This window comes from Ruditapes philippinarum, unplaced genomic scaffold (assembly GCF_026571515.1).
Source record: "Ruditapes philippinarum isolate M1 unplaced genomic scaffold, ASM2657151v2 ctg4419_1_1_1_1, whole genome shotgun sequence".
NCBI classification, from domain to species: Eukaryota; Metazoa; Mollusca; class Bivalvia; order Venerida; family Veneridae; genus Ruditapes; species Ruditapes philippinarum.
Window position 1 is genome coordinate 47,563 of NW_026864034.1, and position 27,783 is coordinate 75,345.

General features: G+C 33.5%; 1 protein-coding gene across 2 annotated transcripts in view; it reads right to left on the minus strand.

Annotated features, from left to right (window-relative positions):
- The window catches only part of LOC132724214 (chondroitin sulfate synthase 1-like), a 34,251-nt gene that overhangs the window by 2,472 nt on the left and 3,996 nt on the right, over positions 1 to 27,783 (minus strand). The gene's annotated exons all lie outside the window — the stretch shown is intronic.

The following is a 27,783-nucleotide window of genomic DNA, read 5'->3' on the forward strand; positions in this document are numbered from 1 at the left end:
TCAGATATTTGGAAATTGAATAAAAGAATAATACAGAAATATGACACATATTTTTTGTACTGTAATCTTAAATAGGGTCAATTACAGACTGTAAAGAAAATGCATGTATATAACTGAACACATAATACAGTCAAACATGTGTAAAAAGGCCACCCAAGGGTGAAATAAATTGTGGTCTTTATAGAAAAGTGGTCTTTATTTAGAGGTTACCTTATTGCATTATATAAATCTAGGATTATCTAAAAGTGGCCTTTATTTGCAGGGTTATTTTTATTCAGGTATTTTTAACAAGGGTTTGACTGTATAGGTGGGTGAATGGCCAACGTATCACAGGCACTTTTTCTTTATGAATTGTAGTTATTACCCCTATGTCTGCTGGATGCTTATGTTTAGCATTTGCCACGAATGGAATCTGACCAGGCTCTTAACTGCTGGGGTTACTGTAATCTAATGAACTTTAAATGGACTGTTTTAAATTCAACACTCAATGTATACAACTGGGAATGACAGACCACAGTGAAATATCAATATACAACCAATTGATCTACTAACAAGTCATAAAAAATCACATCAAATATTTTCATACCAATGTACTAATTATAGTTTTAAACTATCATGAAATTACTACCAAATAACTAAGATCATGAAGTCAAATAATGTGGGACTTAATTGGAGGTTTTTGTATACACCCCTATATACTGTATGACATATCAAAGTATACAAAATAAAAAGCTTATACTGAAATGGTCCCAATTATATGTATTACCTATTTTAAATCCAATAAACATCATATCTTTATTATAACTAAAGAAAAATCATAAAATTTGTTCTTAACTAGGTCAACAGTAGACTTTGATTTTCCAGCAGTGTAGCCCTGACCTGTTTTCGTTCATTCGATCATATAACATCCTTCTGTTCTACTGATATATTTTACTATCATCAAGATAGAAACTACATCAGGTTAATTCAGACAGTATTTTTTGTTACTAAGCTGTTCATGTCAAGATATGAAGATTACAATCAAATTTATTATTTTTTCGTCTATTCAAACATGAGGAAGTTTTATTACAGGTCTCCATGCTCTAACAATGTGTTTGGGTCAATGTTGCTTTTATTAAAAAAATTATAAGCCAATCATTGATGTGAGACTCATCTAGGGTATAATGGGTGCAGAACACCTCAGGCGTGAGGTGCACAATTTCAGACTTGAGCCTGCATCCAAGTTTGAATAAATACGCTAACATGGATAATATTTATACTAGTACAAGGTTCCTCAAATGAATAAAAATCTGGGATTGAAAACCTTCAGCACTTATTGGGCCTACATTAATACATGTACAGTCAGTCCATCAGCTGGTCAAGCTCACTTTGATATACCAGAAACTATACATTAAGAGACAGAAGCTTTTTTTCTAAATTATTAAAACATGACAGACAACACTTTCATTAAAATAAAATTGGAAACCCCAACATTGAAACACCCCCACCCATTCTAAACTCCTCCCCCACCCTAAACTCCTCCCCTCTCTAGCCTGTATAAACATCAATTCTGACTGAGGTGAAACTCCTGAATATAGTTTAATGTATTCTATAAGTCAAGTTTAATGTACTCCATTCTATAACTTTAAGACCTACAAATTACATCACTGGAACACATGAATTCATTCACTTAAATGTGTTGTACACCAATATTAGTATTGAAAGATATTCAGGATGAAAGGGAATGATTCTTTACAGAAACCAATAAATCTTCAGTTTCAAACATTTTCTATACGCCTACACCAGTTAACAAAATATCATCTATTATTCAGATTTTCCCATTAAATAATTCCTTTATAAGTTTTATGAAATTCATACCCTAGCTTATTATTTATATTTGAACAATAAACATATTCAATATTAACAAAGAGATTCTTCAATCAAAATCCTTGTTGTTTTTTATCTATTCATGAAGATGCATAATTTTACCGCCAATAAAATTATAAAAATCAAATTTTTGTTATTCATTATTATAAAGAAATTCTGAATAAAGAATAACTTCATCGAAAGAATGAATACTACACTATAGGCATCCAAAATATCATACTCGTGAAATTCAGGAAAAGGATAATATTTTCTTGCATGTCAGACAGCTAAGGACTATCTACTGTTTACACCAATGCTAGACAACCCCATCTTACACACCTACCCTCCACCCCACTCTGCCTGGTGTGAGGGACAAGTCACATGCATTAAGTCGCGTGCTTTAAATGACATCATTCCTGCATACCTTTGATGAATGAATTGCATTCTTAGAATGACGTCATCTTGCTGTTATGAATGAAGTTGTAAAGTCATACATGTATGCTTCTATAAGAAAAAAACGCTAAATGAAAGTATAAATTTTGTTTCTTAATTTCTTTCTTATGATTAATATGTAATATGCAAGAAAAAGAATCAAACAGGGGCTGTCATTACAGACAGCATATCTTGCTCTCCAGTAACTGTTTAGCAGAAACTCGGCAGAGACTAGTTTCCTCTGTAAACAGTTATCCTTAAACTAGATATTCCTATGATCTGTACCGGAAGCCTATGCAAGATCCTTATACTTTATACAGATGTTTGACATCCCAAAGAGGCTATTTATGTATAAATTTAGTTTCAAATAATTCCTTTCTTATTCATAGTGTATCCTGGTTGATTCATAATGTATCCTGGTGGTTATAATGACCTTTTTATTAAAACTGTTCAATAGAATGTCTTTAAACTAAAAAAAATGGCATGTTGTTAGAATATGATAACAGAAATATTTTAAGCAGAAAAAAATTGTGTACCATCTATTTCATTTCTGAGTTATCTGCCCTTGAATAAGAATTATTTATTGACTTTAAGTCATTTCAAGGGCAGATAACTTCTTCATATGTCATCAAAATCTTGTTTTTACTTCTGGATTATGCTTTTCTTTTTATTGATCACAATAAATAATAACATACATTTCAATAATTTTTTTCTATTACAATTTTTCAGTTTGAAAAAAGGGACTTAAAAGTTCCTTTAAAATTGGCTATTTTTTTAGAAAGAAAAAATGGTATTATAGGTTTAGAAAACACGCCCGGCAAACTGTCGCTCCACTTCAAAATTGTGGTGTACGGTAAAACGAGCGAACGGCATTTCCGAGATAGAGCGGAAGGCCGATTTAAACGCCTAATTGTAAGTATTGTTTATGTTTTTGTCTTATTATTTATTTAAGTTGTATTTTTTCGAAAAACGGAAAATGTAGTTCCGTGTAGGATTGAGTTAGGCTTCCAATGATCTAAGCTGTTACAAAAAGAAAATTATATTAAGCCCGGGAGAACTTTTCTCCCTGACGAAGCGAACGATGATTTGTAGAATATTGAACTTTCCAACCATAGAAATGCCATACCTTTCGGATTTCTTGAAAAAGTGTATTAGTAAATTATCAACCCGTAATAAGAACTTGTCCTTCGTGCAAAATAAATTACTACTGAAGGATTTCTTAAATTTGCAAACCGGTATTTTTCGAAAGTAGTGGAGCGAAAGGGTGAGAGATGGAGCAAAAGGTTCGATGTTGAGCGCAAGGCGATATTAATTTGACGTTTTAGGAGGAGCGTAGTTAGTGGTTTTGTATAAATAAAAGCTATAGAAGTTAACATAGACATGATCAAGTGTATATTTACCTTTTAAAGACAACTAATAAAGTTTGATAGCCTTTTAACGACTAAAGCGTAATGACTGTAATCGCGTAGGTGTCACCTATGGCTTCCGTGTAGATTCCATTATTTATGTTCGAAATTTGGATGAGGCCCGACCATTGAATCACACACATTAATGCAATAACTTATTCGAGGTCAATCATGAGTTTTGACACGGTTATTTACATTTAAAAACGTGTCTCCGTGCAAATGCGACAAAGTAGAATATTTTTAGTTCTACAGCGAACAAATGTTTCCGAGCAGGTACGTGTAACTCGATTGTTGACGCCAAAATGTTATGTTTTTCGAAAAGTTAGATATTCAAGGTGCAGATCAGAAACAAAATTATGCAATGCATGGAACACATTAAAATAAATGGATCACTACTACCAAGTTCAGTTCACAATGACTTTCTGTAATTAATAGCTCTAACGTACATGTTCTGAGCAAAAACACAAAAAAGTCACTTTTTCATGAATTTGTAAGTTGGGGAATTGCTATGAAAATGGTTGACAAGGTGTCAGTCGTTATAAGGATATAACACGTGTTCCAGTTATGTTTCAAGATACTTCCTCCCTTATTTATCATTGTTGTTTAGTTTATGATTTCCCTCTCAAAGTGAGGCAGAACTCAGTCGGTGTACGGACTAAAATTATCAATAATATAATAGACCTAGTTATAGTAGAATTTTCTATTTACACTTTCAGACGAAAATAATAAACTTAACAACAATGCTAAATAAGGGAGGAAGTATCTTGAAACATAACTGGAACACGTGTTATATCCTTATAACGACTGACACCTTGTCAACCATTTTCATAGCGATTCCCCACCATACAAATTCATGAAAACGTGGCTTATTTGTGTTTTTGCTCAGAACAGGTAAGTTAGAGCTATTAATTACAGAAAGTCGTTAGAGCTATTAATTACAGAAAGTCATTGTGAACTGAACTCGGTAGTAGTGATCCATTTAATTTAATGTGTTCCATGTATTGCATAATTTTGTTTCTGTTCTGCACCTTGAATATCTAACTTTTCGAAAAACATAACATTTTGGCGTAAACAATCGAGTTACACGTACCTGCTCGGAAATATTTGTTCGCGGTAGAACTAAAAATACTCGACTTAGTCGCATTTGCACGGACACGCGTTTTTAAATGTACATAACCGTGTCAAAAATCATGATTGACCTCGAATAAGTGGCATCCTGTACTATGCCATGCATACATGTGTATGATTCAATGGTCGGGCCTCATTCAAAATTCGAACATAAATATAGGAATCTACACGGAAGCCATAGGTGACACCTTCGCGATTACATTTATTACGCTATAGTCGTTGAAAGGATATCACACTTTATTAGTTGTCTTCAAAAGGTATATATATCTCGGTCTGATCACTTGATCACGTCTATTTTAACTTCTATAGCTTTTATATGTAAAAAATCATAGACTACGCTCCTACTAATACGTCAAATTAATATCGCCTTGCGCTCAACATCGAACCTTTTGCTCCATCTCTCACCCTTTCGCTCCACTACTTTCGAAAAATACCGGTTTACAAATTTAAGAAATCCTTCAGGAGTAATTTATTTTGCACGAAGGACAAGTTCTTATTACGGGTTGATAATTTACTAATACACTTTTTCAAGAAATCCGAAATGTATGGCATTTCTATGGTTGGAAAGTTCAATATTCTACAAATCATCGTTCGCTTCGTCAGGGAGAAAAGTTCTCCCGGGCTTAATATAATTTTATTTTTGTAACAGCTTAGATCATTGCAAGCTTAAATCAATTCTACACGGAACCACATTTTCCGTTTTTCGAAAAAATACAACTTAAATGAATAACAAGACAAATACATAAACAATACTTACAATTAGGCGTTTAAATCGGCCTTCCGCTCTATCTCGGAAATGCCGTTCGCTCGTTTTACCGTACACCACAATTTTGAAGTGGAGCGACAGTTTGCCGGGCGTGGAAAAGAAAGGGAAAGAAACAATCTGCTCCTTATTTGTTCTTGAATTTTTGCATAACTCAAACAGAAGTTAGCTACAAGAAAATATGAAAAATATAAGGAAATGCTTTCCTTATCGGACGAAAACCTCAAAACTAGCTAATTACAACTAGCTATATATAGCTATACTCAGCTTCCAATGCAAATACTTGTACACCAAAAATTGACAAGAAGACAAGAAGATCTTGATTTGATATATAAATGCAATGTATAATATTACATTGCCTTTCAATTTGATTCAACTAATTTTCAGATACCCATAAAGTAAAGAATTGGGAGGGGTTTCTTAAATGTTACGGTATAATATTTCACACAAAATGTAAATCTGTGAAACAGATATCATTAACACCATGTTTTATGATTGATTGATGCAGTTATATGTCTACCTCTTCATTTACTCTTTTGAAGTATATTTTACACTGCACACAATAATTGAAAGATTGTAATTTATATTTACCACAGTGGTTATTATTTTGTAGTATTCTGGATTTTAATTTCAATATTATTTCAATGCATTCACTTGATTATAACCAATCTAAATTTAATGATCATGATTTGTACTTAAAATACACTTTTGTTTTTGATTAGATAACAAAAATTTTTACCATGGGTCATAAGGCGTTATCTTTTGAAAAATAAATTGTTTTTTCTTTCAAAATCATGAATTGTACTTGGTCTTTAAGTGCAGGTCAAAGTGATAAGACCTATGCCATGTACGTCATACAGTTTTGTGGCTGTAAATTATACGTTATATGTACCTGTCCATTTTTAAAGGTTACATAAGACTAGGTTATTTCGGTTGAATCTTATCTAGTTATATATAACATTTAAAACTCAAAAAATCGGTTCAAAATAGGTGTGAAACATATGGTAATGAAAATAATAAGCTTCTTATAGATGTGAACTCTAAAATCTAATAAGTGTATGAAAAATAATGGAACTTAAAATAAAGCCCATAAATTGATGTTATCGGGAACTCCGTAAACGTGGGTATTACAAACAAACTTTTCCCATCATAGCTTCACAATGCACTACCGCTAAAATACCTAACGTCAACCTGTTGCCCTTATTTCAAAGCTGTAACTGCATGTAAAAGTTTGTTTAAGAGTACCCCTGGATTAGCTAGGAAAAACCTTAAGTATACTTAGTGCCGAGTAAGTCTAGTTGCAAGAAAGCAAAATATATACTTAGCAGAACAATTAACAAATGAAAATGGAAACCAAAAAAAAAACAAAAACAAAAAAAACCAAATACAATACAAACTGAATTACAGACATAATTTAATTATGATATTGGCAAAATTTGATGTCTGCTGTTTATGGCAACTGATTATAATGGCAAATGACTATTGTAACGCTATCCCAGCAAATGACAATGGTACCTCCAGTACTGGCAACTTCAATATATCATGTACAATGATTATATGGGATGGAAATTAAAATGGCAAACTTGTCTATTCAATCCCACTGTGATCAGGGGATCAGGGACTCTCCAAGTTAAATGACACAAAATTAATAAACTCTTATGCCATTATGTTCTTGATTTCATAAAATAACTTTTTTTTCCCGTTCTAATACGTCAATGCAATATGAAATCATTCAATCACCTCAAGTGACATAATGAGAGCTGCCTCATGTCAATAGGATCATATTATATCATGAATTTCTAGGAACAAAGTATTTATTATACCCCTGATGATTTTTTTTAAAATTACAATGTCTATATCCACACAGAAACCTTCATAAATGCATCTTCCCACAATTAAATCAAAGTATCACATTTCATATTCAGGCCATTTTACCTATTCCAAAAATGTCCATAATGAGTTCACCCATTTATAATCTTTCATGTGTGAAATATTTTTATCTTTCAGGTGTGAAATATTTTTATATCTTCTCATCTTTTAAAATTACTTCAATTCATTTCCTTGTCTTTGTAATATACTTTATTATAACACTTCCAATATTTTATGTCTCATGACCTCTGGCTGATATGTATGACGATTCACAGTGCATATATGTAAGTAACACCCCAGTTACACAGAGCCATCGGTGATTGATCGGTAGTTTTTTTAGCCAAATTATGGAGTGAACCGATGGCAACGTATTTAACACCGATATCACCTATTGGTCACCTGTTTTCCAACTATCAACTGCTATTGGGGAAAGATAAGTTTCATCGGTGAAAAATTATCGATTGGGATTTTTAAACATGTTTAAAATTCTCGATCGGTGAAAATATTTTAAAAATAACCTACAGCAACCTATATCACGAGATATGCAAGCTCTTAATCACCGATATCGCCGATCGGACAAAGATAACCAAATATGAATCACCGACCATAATCTGATGGAAAGTGTTTAACCACTGATGACTAGCTATCAAACACCGATTAATCAGCGTTACGCCCGATTTAGCTCCGATTTACAAACGATAAAGACCAAAAGTATTTCAGCATTTAATCATCGACCCATTCCCCTTTGAGTTTGCTTTCTGTTACCGATGGCCATTTACACAGAAAACCAGAAATAAAATCATGCATGACAACCGATCATAACAGCGAGTAAATTTAAAATTAAATGACCGATTGGGGACCGACCGTCTGTGTAACTGGGCCCTAAGGCAAGGTCTAAAACAACTGACTGCTATTAATTATTTCCTTGCTAAATATTGTAAAATCAACTTTTTTGTCTTTCAATCCAGACAAATTTATTCATAATTTTAGGAAAATTTCAAAATATGTACTGACTGAACAACTGAGTGCAGACCATGGTGGACCTGCTGGTTGTGCCGGCTCTGACCTAGATCTGCACAACTTGCATGGGTCATATGATATTCAATTCAGCAGGCTGATTATTTAAAGGTTACCAACCAATACTTTTGTTATAATCTGAACTTAATTAATCTGCATTTTAGAATATCATTTTCCTAACAGATCTTGGGACCAGAGTCCTTTTTTAAAATAAACTAGAACTGCCACTATCATGGCTTGAATACCCCCGCATACCACTTTGTCAGAATCAACAGTGGCCATTTAGAGCTCAAGGACAACCTCCCTGCCAAATCTGAGGTTACTAAGCCAGTGCATTGCTAAGTTATGTATTCTACATGCTTCAAATGTGAAAATGTCAAAATCAATACATTGCGGACAGGACATTCTTAACCCTTTACCACATATATACGCGAAACAACGCACTTTCGACCCCCCCCTTTTTTTAGGCCTCAAATAGTGAAAAAAATGTCCTATTTGGGCCCCAACATAAGTTTTCGTTTGAGAAATGTTGCTAAAAAAATTTAGCACTTTTTCGGCGCCGCCCCCCATCCAAAAGATACATGCCCCCTTCTGTTAGGGGGGGTTTGAAGGGGGGCGGAGTCCCCCTCATCGCCAAGAAAATTTTGGACTTGTGAGAGGCTAAAAATGACCCCAGGTCGATCATAATGTAACGTTTAACCAACACTGAAAAGCTTTAGACTCTATCTCAATCCCTTGAGCAGTTACAGCACTTTGAAATAAATTTTGATGGAAAAAATCGGGGCAAAATAGTGATTTTTGGCAATTTTGAGATGTCCCCTCGTTGCCATGGTAACAGGAAATTTAAGACTGAGCATGTCGTTACAAAGGCAATGGTCCAGTCAACATTTGTGCCAAGTTTGATTAGTATTGAAGCATTTTTCATAGTTTCATAGCAGTTTGAACTTGTAACAGGAGGCTTTTCAGTGAAAACGGCCATTTTTCACAACCTGCTCATGGGGGAAAGGGTTAAGCAATTGAGAAGAAAAGCTTTTTTTTTGTCAAGGTCCCTGTGACCTTGACCTTTGACCCAGTGACCTCAAAATCAATAGGGGTCACCTTATAGTCATGATCAACATCCATGCCAAATATGAAGACTGTGGGTCAAAGGAATCTTAAGTTAATGGGTGGACAAACTTTTTGAAGTCAAAGTCCCTATGACCTTGACCTTTGATCCAGTGACCTCAAAATCAAAAGGGGTCATCTACTAATCATGACTAACCTCCATTCCAAATATGAAGACTGTGGGTCATAGGAATCTTAAGTTATTGGGCAGACAAGCTTTTTGAAGTCAAGGCCCCTGTGACCTTGACCTTTGACCTCAAAATCAATAGGGGTCATCTACTAATCATGACTAACCTCCATGCCAAATATGAACACTGTCGGTCAAAGGAATCTTAAGTTATAGGGCGGACAAGCTTTTTGAAGTCAAGGCCCCTGTGACCTTGACCTTTGACCTGGTGCCCTTAAAGTCAATAGGGGTCATCTACTAATCATGACTAACCTCCATGCCAAATATGAAGACTGTGGGTCAAAGGAATCTTAAGTTATTGGGCGGACAAGCTTTTTGAAGTCAAGGCCCCTGTGACCTTGACCTTTGATCTGGTGACCTCAAAGTCAATAGGGGTCATCTATTTATCATGACTAGCCTCCATGCCAAATACGAAGACTGTGGGTAAAAGGAATCTTAAGTTATTTGGCGGACAAGCTTTTTGAAGTCAAGGCCCCTGTGACCTTGACCTTTGACCTGGTGACCTCAAAGTCAATAGGGGTCAACTTCTTATCATGACTGGCCTCCATGCCAAATACAAAGATTGTGGGTCAAAGGAATCTTAAGTTATTGGTCGGACAAGCTTTTTGAAGTCAAGGCCCCTGTGACCTTGACCTTTGACCTGGTGACCTCAAAGTCAATAGGGGTCATCTACTAATCATGACTAACCTCAATGCCAAATTACGAAGAGTATGGGTCAAAGGAATCTTAAGTTATTGGGCGGACAAGCTTTTTGAAGTCAAGGCCCCTGTGACCTTGACCTTTGACCTGGTGACCTCAAAATCAATAGGGGTCATCTACTAATCATGAACTAGCCTCCATGCCAAATACGAAGACTATGGGTCAAAGGAGTCTTCAGTTATTGGGCGGACAAGCTTTTTGAAGTTAAGGCCCCTGTGACCTTGACCTTTGACCTCAAAATCAATAGGGGTCATCTACTAATCATGACTTACCTCCATGCCAAATATGAAGACTGTGGGTCAAAGGAATCTTAAGTTATTGGGCGGACAAGCTTTTTGAAGTCAAGACCCCTGTGACTTTGACCTGGTGACCTCAAAATCAATAGGGGTCATCTACTAAACATGACTAACCTCCATGCCAAATATGACGACTGTGGGTCAAAGGAATCTTCAGTTATTGGGCGGACAAGCTTTTTGAAGTCAAGGCCCCTGTGACCTTGACCTTTGACCTAGTGACCTCAAAATCAATAGGGGTCATCTACTAATCATGACTAACCTCCATGCCAAATATGACAACTGTAGGTCAAAGGAATCTTAAGTTATTGGGCGGACAAGCTTTTTGAAGTCAAGGCCCCTGTGACCTTGACCTTTGACCTTGTGACCTCAAAATCAATAGGGGTCATCTACTAATCATGACTAACCTCCATGCCAAATATGACGACTAAGGGTCAAAGGAATCTTAAGTTATTGGGCGGACAAGCTTTTTGAAGTCAATGCCCCTGTGACCTTGACCTTTGACCTAGTGACCTCAAAATCAATAGGGGTCATCTACTAATCATGACTAACCTCCATGCCATATGAAGACTAAGGGTCAAAGGAATCTTAAGTTATTGGGCGGACAAGAAAAAACCGACGGACGGACGGCCGGACGGACAAGCTGATTCCAGTATACCCCCCTTACAACTTTGTTGTGCGGGTGTATAAATATTGTTAACACTCCATCCCTGTGACCTTCATATTTACCCAGGCAGGCCAAGCAAGTCTCCGCATAAGCTTGCTATACAATATACTAAGGTTGATTACAATATGTCATTTACAATTCTAGTTATTGGCCAAAAATTATTTTTCTACTTTTAGTTACAACGACCTTGACCCCAGAGGGCCACAAAACAAGGTCTCCACATAAGCTTGGTAAATACCAAGTTTGATTACACTATAATATCTACTCAATTTTAGTAAGTGTGCATATGAACTAACTTTGAACTAAAGTAACAGTGACCTTGACTTTGACCCTAGAGATAAAAAAATCAATCATAAAAGAGATCTCAACAAAAGCTCGTTTTATACAGTACATAGTTTGCGTACAATATCTCATTCCTAACTCTAGTTTATAATCATTTGGAAACCATTTTTTATTTTTAGTAACAGTGACCTTGACAATAAGGGGTCTGCAATAAATCCAAAGTGAGGCTTTCTGACATAAGCTTGTTTTATACCAGAAGCTCGGTTTGTGACCTTACATGATGGCACTCCTAACTCAAGTTATCATCTTGAAACCATAAAATCTGACTAACTGACAGAACATCCAAGCTTGGCTCCTTGATATCCCCGAAAACATTGTTTGTGGGGCCAATATTATAACAAGTTTACCTAAAGTGCTTGAACAATGTCTATATCCACACAGAAACCTTCATAAATGCATCTTCCCACAATTAAATCAAAGTATCACATTTCATATTAAGGCCCTTTTACCTATTCCATTATAAACATTAGAATAATTTCACAGCTGGTAATACATCAAGAAAAATCTTTTTATTGTCTGGTGTAACTAGTGAGATAAATTCTTATATTTTTAGTTACATAACTTTACCATAATAATACTCTTTTTCTCAACAGGTAATAGTTTTGACAGCTAATTTTCTACCAGACTGAATTTTTTGAAGAGGTCACCTCAACTTTGCATTTCCCAAGTTCCAGAAGCATTATAAGCATTCCTCTTACTAGAAAATGATATTCACATCCCTATGACATCATTGTACACATCATTCTTGTTCCAACAGGTAAACCAATTAGCTAGATCTTTCAAGAAGGAATGTTTTCCTTTTCAATTTAACCTATACCACAATGATGATAATAACATTTTGAAAATTATTCTACATATTGTATAACCGGCTGCTAGGTAAGCATTTTTTTGGTAACAAACCTGTTTGAGCCAGTTGTTTGAGTAGAGCTGATATTAAAAATCTTATATTCTAACATAATGATCGATTTATTGTAATGCATACCAGTATTTCTAGTAATTGGTACCTTAAAGGCCCATTATGCCTCAGGAATTTATTTATTTTTATTTCTGAAAAGCGTGCACTTTTATAGTACTCATTCACGACATTGGCCAATTTCCCTGAATCATCTTCTTGATCTGTTGCTTTTTGGCAATACATGTAAGTACACTTATGGTGAATTAGTATTTTGTATGAAAGTCAAAGTACTACTTTGTATTTTGCTCCTTGACAGACCTCACAATTTCAGCAGGGCAATTTATATGTATGCATAGCCTGTGACATACAGATCTCTGTGAATTTCTAACTGAACATATAAGAAAGAAACAATACATCAAACTATATCATTAACCTGTTTATATTATTGCTCTCAGCATCAAAGGCTTATCAAGATGAGGATTTTAAAGACCAGCTAATTATTTCATTACTGAGCAATTTTTTTTCATGTGTCTACCACATGTTGAGTCTCGTCTGGAAGCACCATTTACTGACCTATATCTCAACATAATGTTAGAGGTACAGCAACTGGTTTGTATTATTCTCATTACAGAGTGAGTCAGTAGTAGCCTTATTTAATGGGAAAACCACTTAAATGACCTCGGATAACCCAGTGCAATTTAGGGTCAAAGGTGACCAACCTTAAATGACCAGCATTTTTAAAAGCAAGGAGAGTCATTATACTCATATGATAAAACAAAAGCCTTATTCTGTTGCAATATGCATCAACAGATCATAGAGGACATATTACTTACACTGTAAATATTAAGGACAAAATACTTACAAATATTAAAAACTTAACAATCGTGTTGTATGACAATAATTATTTGGTTTTCTTCCATTTAATAAACTTAAATGATTTTAAAAAGCATGCTTCAAGTTCAAAAGCATTTCGGTTACAATGTATAACCGAAACCCTATAATTAGTTTAACCCTATAATTAGTTTATATTACTTATTATCCAATTTTTTAACAATCACTGCAAATTGAAATTTGTTAAGTAGATAAATAGATTTATTTCCGTATTATGCAATAACAAGCTAAAAATATAACTTATGTATGATAAATTAAAACAATAAAGCAGTAAAACAGAAATCAAACTAGTAGTACTATATAATCTCCTATTTCCTTCATTTTAGGTACTGTCAGATGGTATTCACATAGATGCATGAATAGTATAGCAAAGTCCTTCATCATCGAATTATAAGAAAGACATTATCAGTTTATACATAGAAATTTATAACAAACACATACTTTTGACTGACAATTTGAAATTATATGCAAAATAATGATTTTACACCAAAATCATTGACTCTCAGGGCTTGATCGACCTAGTTCTACGGTATGTCTAAGGACACCACCAACAAAACCAAATGGGCTCAGTTAACTTAAGAAAACTGGTACTTGAAATGAAATAAAAATCCATTTGAAAAAATACATAAATTTATATATATTTTTTTTGTAATTGAGTAATTACTCATTTAATAATTTACAGTTATGTCAACAGTCCAAAGTTTCTTATCTTGGGCAAAGTGACCCTAAAAGTTACCTTCCTTTTGTTAAAACAAGTTTTTTTATTTACCCAGGTTTTGCATGTAGTGATATTTGTCAATAAATGATAGTAAAATTAGGTGTTTATGTGGTTAAACTAAATAATATCTCTGCAAATCAAACCCTGCTCATGATATTTCATTCATACAGTGAGCCACTTTTTCTGCACTGTATTGATTTTGCACAAGACAAATTCTGTCTCTGTTAAAGTTCAAGTGTAAAATTCAATGCAGATTTGCAATTTTCCTATACAAGAAGATTTATGGGGTGTCTTAGAGCAATGGAAAGTCTTTTAACTGATAACAGATTATATCCCTAAGTCTTGACACTTAACCTGCTAAATTTCATAAATGGGCTTGTCCAGCTGCAGTTTTTGGAACGGTCAACTAGAATCTTTGGGGATATCAAGATTGATTAACTTTAACACTATGTCAGGCTAAGAATTTGGCTTGGCTTAAACAAACTTAGCAGGGTTAAAAACAAAAACAAAAAAATAGTGAAACTCGGTCACTGCTAAAGTTCTAATCTGATGTCTGACATTAACTAATTTAGATGCAAGAGTTTCAAAAATTTTATCCATTGTGTTTAAAATAAGATTGCCAAATAAAGCTTGTCTGAGTCAACAAAAAGGATAATGGTCATCAAGCCATATTAGCATTTAATTCAAATTTGCTTTTAATTTTAAAGAGCTACTATTCTTTATCTGACCTTAAGCATAATTTGTGATGATAGGCAGTAATTCAATTACTTAAACACTCACAGCCAGAACAGAGTTTTCATGTTAGCTTGAGTTTCGGTAGTGTTTTCAACATTGACCAGGTGCCCCTAAAAACAATTGGTCTGGTCTTATTAAAAAGTCTCAAAATAGTATGTTCAACACAACTGGATAATGTATGAAAAAAAGGGGAGGTTAATATTTTCGGACAATAAAAATATTGTAACCTCGTCATCAAAACACCAAATTTTACAACTAGGTTTATATAATTATGTCAGATGTGTAATTGTAACCGAATTTTAATCAAAGTTTTTCATCATCACATGGTAAAAATTTTATGAGATGCATTGCACATCTTAATGAAATAACAAAAAATGGAACTACAAAAAGATAGAAGAAACTCATCAGAATTGGAATGTATGACAACGATAAATCTCGTCTACACTTTTTTTTATTACCTACATATCACAGATTCATTCATTTCCTTACACCTGAACAAACAGATAAGGTAAGAAAATGCTCCAGTGACCGAGAAAACTTTCATTCACAAAAAAAAAAAAAAAGAAATTCAAGAGCAAACAAATTTTAAAAAAAAAAAAAAAAAAAAAAAAAAAACTTTGATTTTCTTATCGACAGACTCATGAATTATACGGTATAGTCAAGCTCTATATATTTTTCAAAGAAAAGAAAAAAATTACAAATATTCATTTGTCAAAATAAATAACCATACTGAGTGATCATTTGATCATTTAAAAGGGAATCTAGTTATCAGTTATTGAAACTTGGGTTGAACTTTATGTCAACCCCTTGACATAACTTTATCAAAATAATAGATGACAAATTCAAACGTTCAATATATCTCACTTTGGTGTTAATTTAAGGATAATCACTGCCCTGAATTATCATTTGATAAATCATAACATGGAGACTGATGTTAAATGAGATGAAACAGTAAAAGGTTAATACATGGAGAAAGATCAGGTGAGTAACCGGACAGCCCCATGTTGGCATAATGTCGCAGTTCCCTTGCTGACAAGTTGAGCAGGTAATTATGGTAATATGAAAAGTTCAGTCACAAGCAAGAAACTCAATTTACACTTTTAGTCATGACTTTTTGTGTCATGTTGAAATTTGTTACTATTTAAAGTCCTAATTAAGTTTACATACAGAAATAATTTCTTACAAGCCAGCTAAAGATATTATCTGGAACTCGGCAAATCACTGCGCATTTTTTTTGGTCTATGATCCCAGGATAATTATAATTATTATAACCAATTAATACAATTGTGAGCACAGTTCACAATTCCTGGGTAAGGCTTACATCAACAACCCAGTAAACATCTTAACCATTATACCACATCTGCTCTTGTTGTGTTTAAAATGTTACAATATGGACACGACTGAGACAGATTTAGTTAAAATAGGGCAGGTAGGTAATTCTTTTTATTACTGAATGAAATAGCACCTGAATGAAATCATTGATTTCAAAAATGAAAATTTTGAATGGTTGGGATCTTTACAAAGCTTATAAATAAAAATTTATTAAGTTTTATTCAATAAACCTCCCATTTTGCATATTTATAATGTTAAAAACATGGAACAATAATAAAAAAGATGTGATTCTCATTTACAGACACTCCTTTAATGTTTAACGCAAAATAATTTTTTTGAAGTTTGGCCATAAAATATTTTGGAAAGCAGTGACTTATGTGCATGGGTAGGTACATGTAGTCTGCAACATTACTATCTCTTAAAGCAATGCTTTTAATCATAAAATACATTAATTCTAATAGCAATAATTGATTTTATATCAGTACTTTAGGTGTCTTATTTGTACAACCATCATTACGGGCAGATATCATCAATTTGATAGGTACATGTAATTAAAGCAATAAAATCTATATTGAATTGATAGGGAAAATTTGCCTTTTTGTACCTAACACATAAAAGATTCGATTAATAGGAATTATGGTAACTTGTTAAAGGAAGGTACGACCAATGTGACCAATTGCTTTGTAGACACGTAGTCACAGCAAAAAGTTGGTTAATTACAAGTAATATTATATATACAGGAATTATCACTCTACTTAATCTTAATAAAATATACAGTATCTAAATAGCTTATCTTATTATCCACTTACAACTTAACAAACTAAATACGTGAACAGCTATTACAAGCCACTTTATTACTTAGATATATTTTTGATTTTCTAGATGACCACGTATTAAAGTGGTTTTACCTTTTATGATTTTCTGCGTCACCAACCATCAATCATTTTTCCATTATCTTAATTAGTGTTTTTCAATTCCCTTTTTCACATGTCACGTATTAAAGGTTATGTCCTGTTTGTTCAAAAATCGTTTATAAACAAGTACAAAAATATAGATTGGGGTGACTGATTTCATTCATCATTTTGACTTACTTTCATTTAGAGCTGAAATTGATAGAAACAATATCAAAACCAACATATTGTTGATATTTTGTCTGCCAATCAATATCAATACACATTTTGAAAACAAGAGCGATCAGTAATCACATGTGTCGCCTCATGAAGGCAAATTTCATGTTGGGACAAATTTTGTGACAGACAGACAGACAGACGGACAGTGCACAACTAGACTTGGTACTGATCATTCCTGTAAAGTTTGGATAAAATTGCACCAGTTGTTTATGAGTAGTAGTCCGGACAAGCTTTTGCGTATCTGGCAACACACAGAAAAAAACACCTTTTTATCAAAGGGCCCTAACTCGGCCAAAAAATCATTTCAACCGGAAAAACCCTTGCAATATGCGCAAGGACTTGAGCTACAGATCAATCCTGTAAAGTTTCATTGAAATTGCATGAGTGTATAAGAAAAGTAGTCCGGACAAACTTTAAAAATAAAAATTATTAAAGGGCCATAACTCTGACAAAAATCATTGAACCGGAAAATGCTGACAATATGCACAACTAGACTTGGTACTGATCATTCCTGTAAAGTTTGGATGAAATTGCACCAGTAGTTTATGAGGAGTAGTCCGGACAAGTTTTGTGACGGACGCACGGACAGACAGACAGACAGACAGACGGACAGACAGACGACGGAGAAGTGATCCCTATATGTCGCCACTACTCCGTAGAGTCGCCACTACTCCGTAGAGGCGACACAAAAATCAGTAATTTTGATTGACCAATTAATCTAGTCTAAAAATTATGAAAATTCACCCAAACATAATACAGAAGCAGGTGTCCATGGCTAATGTAAAGGAACTATGCTTTGCTACATCTTAGCAGAGAAGACAAAAAAATGGTGAGGAAAAATCCAGGGAATGGCACACCTGGGGTTCTGCACATTTGCCAATTATGGTCAAATTATCATAAAATAATCACCCCTTGGTTATCAAGACCAAAATAATTATCCAGCACTTAAATTTTACAAACATGGGCATTTAAACAATCATGGGCATTAACAAAATTGCCATTAACAAACATGGGCATTAACAAACATGGGCATTAACAAACATGGGCATTAATAAACATGGGCATTAACAAACATGGGCATTAACAAACATGGGCATTAACAAACATGGGAATTAATAAACACGGGCATTAATAAACATGGGCATTAACAAACATGGGCATTAATAAACATGGGCATTAACAAACATGGGCATTAATAAACATGAGCATTAACAAACATGGGCATTAATAAACATGGGCATTAATAAACATGGGAATTAACAAACATAGGCATTAACAAACATGGGCATTAATAAACATAGGCATTGACAAACATTGGAATTAACAAACATGGGCATTAATAAAACATGGGAATTAACAAACATAGGAATTAACAATCATGGGAATTAAGAAAGACATAATTGTATGAACAGAACATGTTTTTTAGTAAAACAGGTAGGAAAGTGAATTACAGATAAATATTTATAAGTTAAATTTAAACAATATATTAGTGTATCATATTAGTGTATCAGCAGCATTTGTCATCTGATACTAATGTATCATCAATATGTTTTTAACTGAATTATTATGACAGCTATATTTACATGTTTAAAGGGATTGTAAGTAACCAAGCCTTCAGTGCCTTAAGCAATAAGACAACAAGCAATTATCATAGTATTGCAAGCAATCCATAAGTCCCCTACCGGTTAGAACCCCATCCAGTTTATGTGTAAAATTTGCCATAATTTCAGCCTATTTGTTGCCATAGCAACCAGAATTATCAACATAGGAAGAAGAAAAAAGATGTGCATAATCTCAAGACTGCCATCTACCCATATGTCAAGTTTCATAAAAATATTTCCAGTACTTTTTGCTTTTATCACTGGATCCAGTTTATGTGTAAAATTTGCCATATTTTCAGCCTATTTGTTGCCTATAGCAACCAGAATTTTCAACATAGGAAGTAAAGAAAAAGATGTGCATAATCCCAAGACTGCCACCTACCCATATGTCAAGTTTCATAAAAATATTTCCAGTACTTTTTGCGTTATCACTGGATCCAGTTTATGTGTAACATTTGTCATATTTTCAGCCTATTTGTTGCCATAGCAACCAGAATTTTCAACATAGGAAGAAAAGAAAAAGACGTGCATAATCTCCATACTGCCATCTATCCATATACCAAGTTTCATAAAAATATTTCCAGTACTTTTCAAGTTATCACGGGATCCAGTTTTGTGGACGGACGGACTGACGGACATACTTAGCAGACGTTTTGTGGGGTTATTCCTTTGATCTCTTAACCCCACAAGAGCAAATTTTTTTAACCCCATAAGAGCATTTTTAACCACATAAATACATGTCTCTACGGAATGAACCCCATACAGAGTGCCTGTACATAAACCTAAACCTCATAATGTAGCTCTCGTCTGCTCGGACTGACAGACAGACGGACAGACGGACGGACGGAGGGTAAACCTCAAGTCCCCTCCGGTAAACCGGTAGGGGACTAATAATTCTTTAAAGTTAAATGTTTTAGTGGGATGGGGGAAAGAGGACAGGGCAGGTATGTCATTGAATGTCAACTTAAAATAATGAAATCATTGACTCATTTAGTCATTAATATGAAGCTGAAAGGTCATTGAGAGATATAATAGTTTGTATTCGCTAACTTATTTTTAAGAGAAAATCACCCAAGAAATGTGGTCAAGTCCCTTTAACAAAGCTTTCACATAATGAACCTGTTTCCTTTAAGATCTCATCATCATCTTCTACTTAAGTATTTCTTCCCAAGACATATACCTGACTTTAACTATTTAACAACTAAACATAATCCTTCTAAACACATTAGTGTTGAGTAGTCACTTCTATAAAACAAAACAACATGAACTCTCGTGGCATTTCTCAAGAAGGCCCCCGGGTCAGCTATTACTAAGCTTTTACTAAAATATTTTTTTCCTGATAAATACTACAGTATTAAAAAGACCATTAAAAAAGCATGTTCTAATTATGAAGCAGTTTACTGGTGAATATATGTATTCATTGAGGATTGTTTGATGTCAGAAAAGTATGTTGGATTTTTATCATCGGACCATGTGGAATCATAAAAGCTTTACAAGAAATGCTATGATTGGCCAACTCGCATCAGCCGATGAGTCGACAAACGGCATCAATGATCTCGTGCACTGATTGATTCACCAGATACTATACAATATGTACTCCATGCTCTTTTTTGTCTAGTTAAGTAAATACTATTAACCGAAATTCAGAATGATGAGCTTTACATTCAGGTGCATAGGAAAAACAAGTAGTATAAAGACATTATGCAGTGTCTGGTAAATAGCTGCCAATGCACACTTGTAATTTAAGAGAGTTAAGAAAACATCAATTTGTATTAATGTCCTGATAACTGCCTTTTACTTCTTTCAGCTTATTTCTTTTAGTCTGTTGTTGAATTCAGTTCAATGTACATAGCCCAAAATTTTACCAAAATGTTTTTTTTTCAGTCACCAAAAAAAACTAATTACAAAATTTTAATGTATCGACCTTGAATTAATTTAAATGATATAAATATATCTTACTGTATTAAAGTTTGATCAGTTAATAGGTCACAAGATAACCTTTGACATTTACAAAAAAAGTACATAAAACTAAACTGAATACATTATTTCAACTAATAATGGTCAATTACCATTAACTGACCCATCATCATAAATGTCTATGTCTAAACTGGCTCTGTATTTTCCTATTTTAGAATTCAGAACTGTTTATTGTTGACACATGAGTGATTTATTAATTCAAAATGTCACAGATATAAGACAGCCGTAAGACTGTATTAATTAATATATTCAAAGTATGTCATAATTATATAGTAGTTGCAATCGGAAAAACATATAGGCAACTGCAAAGAGGTTTGTCTATTTGTCTGGCAGTGTGCATCACGGTATATCAAGATTCAATTTTTCCTTGTCTAACCAAAAACTACAGAAAGCTTTAGCCTACAGTCTGGAGGTACTATCAGGTCATAACTAAAGTAAATGACCTGTTTTTAATTATGAGGTCAAAAGTCTAGGTAACAGTGAGGTCAAAAGTAAAGGTACCATGACCTTGACAACCAAAAGCTTGTCTAACCGATACCTAGAGAACATTTTTACATACAGTCCTGATTTGGTGTAGAGATTGGCCATGACTAGTAGAATGACCCCTATTAGAATTAAGGTTAGAAGGTCTAGGTCACCATAGCCTTGAGCCTTGCCAATTACACTTTGTTAAACTAGAGAAATCTTTGGCCTACAATCCTTAGATTTTTTATGTGGAAGTTTGCCATAACCAGAGATGACCCATTTTAATTTTGAGGTCAGTAGGTCAAAAGACACCTTGGTTACCATAGCCTTGTCCTCTGAAAAATTGTTGAGAAAACTTAGGTCTTCAGCAGTGTCTATTCTAGGATTTGAAAAACAGGGGGGATTGTTATCGAAAAGTGAGAATTTATTACATTTGTTGATCTTTTTCCTTCTTTGTCTATGTAAAATTTTCCCCCTTCCTCTCAAAAAATACGGGTGAATTCTCAAAAATAGGGGTGAATCCCCCCATCGCCCCTCCTAGAATAGACACTGCTTCAGTTGTGGAGGACGGAGGCTGGTCATGATTACTTGTGAATGAACCCTTTTGATTGCAAGTTCATTTGCTTTGAGGTAATTAGGTTAATTAAGGCAGGGCCCTCTCTTTTTAGGGGGAACAGTACCTACATATTCTTCGTTGTATGAGGGGGAATTTTTAATCTCACATGATATTTTCAAGGGCCTCTGCTTTTGGCAAAAATTGACAGGTAAAAATGTTTTAAAAATGGTTGTTTTTTATGGGGATTTAAAAAAAAAAGTAAAAAAGTAAAAAGGGAGAATATTTTAGAATACTATACATGTACTTTTTAAGAAGGGGTTTGGGGGAGAAAAATTTGACAGTGCTGAATTTTGGCACATGAATTGAAGATCCTGCAAGGTCACCAGGACACATGAGATACTTAAAATCAAGAACAAGAGTTTCATCAATCAAAGGTTTGTGACACTTGCCTTATATACAGAAATATTCCACTATGACAGCAAATGAAGTGGGGGCAATAAAATAGTGTCCCATGAGACTTGTTTTGGAATCAGACTGAATAAGAATGATAGCTAGATCATTCAACATAACATAAACAACAACAATTGTAAAAGGGAGCCCCCCCACCCTGTCCCCCCAACCACACACACATCATTTTGACAGCTCAGACAAAACTTAATCAAGGGGGATCAAGTGCAAGGCAAATTCTAAAACATACATATTTACAGAGATATTTTGTTCAACAAATATTAACTCCAGATGTAAATTGTTTAGTTTAAACCCCTAGTTAACCAAACCTCCAACAGCTAGATCATCTACCATGCAGACTTCTTACCTTGCAGGCTTCTATAATGAATGGTCTTAATTAAAACATTATGATGTAAAATGAACACAATAATCCCCTGTATTTATATCTTAAGACTTTATATTTCAACAGATGTCTACCAGTAAGACTAAGATGATGACAACAACAACTTGCACAAGATAGTACCTTTATTTCCTTGACCATGGAAATAAAAATAAAGATAATATTTGATTGAAAATACATATTGCATTTGTTTATTTGTTCATACCAACAAATTATATTCAATCAAAGTTAATCACAGTAATCAAATTTAAATGCAATAATGGCTTAAAATATTAATTGTTTTATACAGTTTATTTCACAAAGGACATAAGTTACACTGGACATAATTATGTTATGCTGCATTTTAAGCTGTCCAATGAACTGCAGACTTGGGGTTGCTTTGATTAATATTGAAAAGACATGTACATATTTTTCCGGTCAAAAATCTGAAGCCTGAAAGCGAAAATTGGCAATTATCAATTAAACAGCTAGAAACCTTTCTAGCGAAGAAAATTATACAGAAACCGTTCCAGCACAAAATTACAAACATTATTTTTCTTCATATTTTGTTATTTCAGGTTTATGAAATAATTGCTTTTATAATATTTGAAGCAGAAAATGACGACAGTTGTTAATTGATGTACAGAAAATTTGTTATCTATATATCTATACTGTATAACATTTAAATAACATATTAAATTATTAGTATGTACAGATGCATAAACAAATATCCCACTTTATAATTATACAGCAAAAGGTATATCAAAATATTTACTTGTTTACATGTTTACCAAGTAATTAAAATTATTTTATAGCTTTCAATGTTTATTTATCAGGTACGCTGTATATGCACTACACCCTCTTTTAAAGTTTTTCTTCTTTGATAATTTATTGCTACAATATATATTTCTAATTGAAAGAAAACTAGACATGTATCCATTGTTAACTGATGTACAGAAAATTTGTTATCTATGTATCTATACTGTATTACATTTAAATATCATAAATTATTAGTATTACAGATTTAATGGTCTTGAATTCCTTGAAACCTTTAATGGACTGATCAGACATTTAAACAAACTCAAGGTAGGGCAAGTCCATAACAACAAATTCAGTGTATGAAAGGTTAAATGTCTGTCTTAACAAAACTCGAGTCAGACTGGTCTTAAAAACAATTTGCTCTCCTAACCCAGTAATAACAGGTGGCCTAACCTATGCCCCATCCTCAACTGTTTTACTGTAAATTTATTACATATTTTTATATTGCTAGACAAATTACTCTGTATGTGTTTAACTATGTGATCAAACAAAATCTAGTTCATATATCTCAAGTTCATAGTTCATATACATCTCTAGATTATACTCAACTGTCTGAGTTAAACAAAAATTATACTGAATACAATGTCGAATGTATTATAATAGTTGCATTTTCAAATCAAAATTATAAAGTAATGAACTCCTGTGCCAAAAGACCTATATATTGTCAATTATAACAGTAACAGTGACAATGAAAAATTTAAATAATATAAAAAATTAAAACTGTATTGCAAAAACTATGATAGAAAAACCTGTGTTATGACGCCACACCCTAGATACAATCCTTATTAAAAAAAAATAACAAAAATTAAATGCCTCATTGTTGAAGAATAGCCATCTAGAAAGTTAACCTTTTTTGTATTACAAAATGAATAGAACTTGAGAGTTCCATAAGCAATCCCCAAGTGAGGTCTCCACTTACTGGCCCCGAAAGCAATTTTCAACTTCTCCAAATAAGCCGGAAACCATTTTCTTATTTTTTTTGTCAAAGTGACCTTGACCTTGATCCTTGGAGGGGAGGGGATCCTATAAGCTTTCTATAAACCAGGTTTTTCTATTTTTAGTAACAGTGACCTTGACCCTATGGAGCCATAGAGCAATCCAACGCGAGGTCATCACATAAGATTGCTACCGGTATATAATATATATCAAATGTGTTTACAAATATTGTCCAGAACCCACAAAACCGAACAACCAACTGTTGATGGTCCTATACAAGCTAACTCCCATATAGTACCCACCAGCCTAAATTTTGATTGAGAGGGACTATTACAAAAATAATTTACTTTACCATGCAACAGAGCTTGAGGGCCACATTGTGTCAAATTAAAACTTTTAATTTAAAGGTAAGTATTTAAAATTATAATATGATCAATGGCGATATCTTCAATAGGTTACAGTCACACTTCAAAGCAGCAAGACTATATTTATTTTATTCTCTCAAGATAAAATAATTTCACACAAAATTTGATATATTCTAATGTGTCATTTAAAAGCAGATTTTGTCTATAAATGACAAACAACTAAAAAAATTGTTATGCGGGATTTCTACCTCTGGATCCCTATCAAAAAGTAAAATCTATAAAACGAAAATATCACACTTTCAATCATTTAAGTAAAATGACATATTTAAAACAAAACTACATACCTTATTTAATTTTTCTTTCATATTACGCTTAATTTCCATATATTCTTGAAAGAAAATTAACAGTTAAAAATATTTAAAGAAATATTTTTTTAGTTATAATAAACAGTCATTTATTATTCTTACAATTATGTTAAGTAACTCGGAAGTAAAGCTGGCCATGACAGCTCGTTTTTGTAACATTATGATTTTCAAGATGTCTACATAATGTGATATATCTATATAATTTTATATAAATGTTCCACTTTGTACCAGTTTCAAATTTTATACACTGTACTGGTGTCAGTATGAGGACTAGGATTTTCATTTTTATCTGAGGCAACAGATCTGAAGAGCCAGTAAAAACAACAGATTTGGCCAGGGGTCAATGGGGATATTTTAATCTACAGGACGAAAATACAACTGATTTTTGATGATATGGACCACCAATCTGTTAATTATGAAGACCCTGTGAGACAACATGTCATTGACAGTTACTCAATTTAATTAAGGCTTCAAACCCTGGCCATTCCTGGGTTGAGTAAGTCAATGGCACATCTTAATCACCTTAGTGACAGCCACAGCCAAACAGTCCCTCCTTCTTTAAACTGGTAATATTATTGCATGCAAATACTGTTTCAAAAATGAGAACAGTCATATTATTTTGTATATATGAGAAACATTTTGTAATCAGTAATAAATTATAACAACACAAACATTAATTTACAGTATTTCACTCTCTGACAGTCTTTGTGGTTTGAAATGTTGTTGGATTTTAAGTGTAGGACAGGTGGATATATCATAGTTACATGTATGTATTGGAACTACAATATAATAAACAATCTCATGGAATTGCAAGTATTATAGGCCCCATGTTCCTTATCTAAGTTACAAGATAATGAATCCATTGATAAAACATTCCAGTATATATTCATGTTACATCACTATAATATCTGGAACTTATTTGTTAAATAAAGGAGCACATCAGCCAGACATCTTACTAGTTGTTTCAAACCTTTCTCATCAGTTGCTAATGCTACCATACATAAATTGTCTGCAATCTGGGGGTTACATAATACTGACCAATTTCGTGGCATATTAAAGTTTGATATTTGTTGTGAGTTTTCAGAGTATGCATAGGAATTTAGTGGCAACATATAATAATGTGATTTTTTTCCCAAACCATTAATTTTTAATTTTAATAATATAAATGCATATATTAATTAAAAACATAAAAACCTTAATTCTCTGATGTATTACAAACAATGCACAAACATTACCAGGTGATTTACATAGTACCATATGGTGAAATCTAACTGACTGACCTATCCCTTGTTCAAACTTTGTAAATATATATACAAAGTTGCCAAAGAAAAACTTTGTATCTATGAACACCAGCAAACAGCATTTTCAGAATTAGTTTGTCTGTAATCACATGGCAAGGGCATAAATACTGATCATGTAATAATTTCATACTGTTCCTCAGTCAGCCGCTGATATTCACAATTTTCAAAGAAAATTAATACACATGGTCACATTTCAGTGTTTTAAATATATGATGCACATGACCACATTATATAAGCAGTGATTTTTTTCTTGTATTTTACAACCAGCTTTTTTTTTGTTTCATGACAGAAATTATTGCTGTTGATCCGCTTCAAAAACTTGCAAGGACAATTAGTATATATATATTCCTATGGGGATCAAATTATAAAGAAATATTGTACATTAATTCCTTTCTTGATGAAATACTTAGTATATACATGTATATGTATACATGTATATAGATAAAAACTGACACTCGAGAAATTAATCATTTCATCTAGCTTACATAATACTACAGAGAAATTAATCTAATATATATGAGCTGCGCTATGACAAAACCAACATAGTGCGTTTGCAACCAGCATGGATCCAGACCAGCCTGCGCCTCCGTGCAGTCTGATCAGGATTCATGCTGTTCGCTTACCAACTCTATTACAAGTAGAGAAACTGATAGCGAACAGCATGGATCCTGATCAGACTGCGCATTCGACTGCGCAAATGCGCAGGCTGGTCTGGATCCATGCTGGTCGCAAAGCCATTGTTGGTTTTGTCATGACACGGCTCATATATAATTTTCAATTATCTAAATATCTCAAATGCAAAGGTTATTAATACTCTAGAATAATCTCAACTGCAAAAGTCAAAATTATAAATCTTGGATGCAAAGGAAACAACATATTGATTTTGTCTGGGAACAGACAACTGGCAATCATTTAACTTCTGCAGTTGTAAATAACAAAACCATGTAATACTAGAGAAGGATGCTGCTCCACAATTAAATAAATTATTCAAAACAGTCCCAGGAAATCTGTTTGTTAGTTAGTTACACTTATAGCTCAAGTGATACCAGAGGGCAGTGTTTACCAAAAAGGTGTTTTTTGATAATGTTCCATTCAAACCTGCTATACTGAAGAAAAACT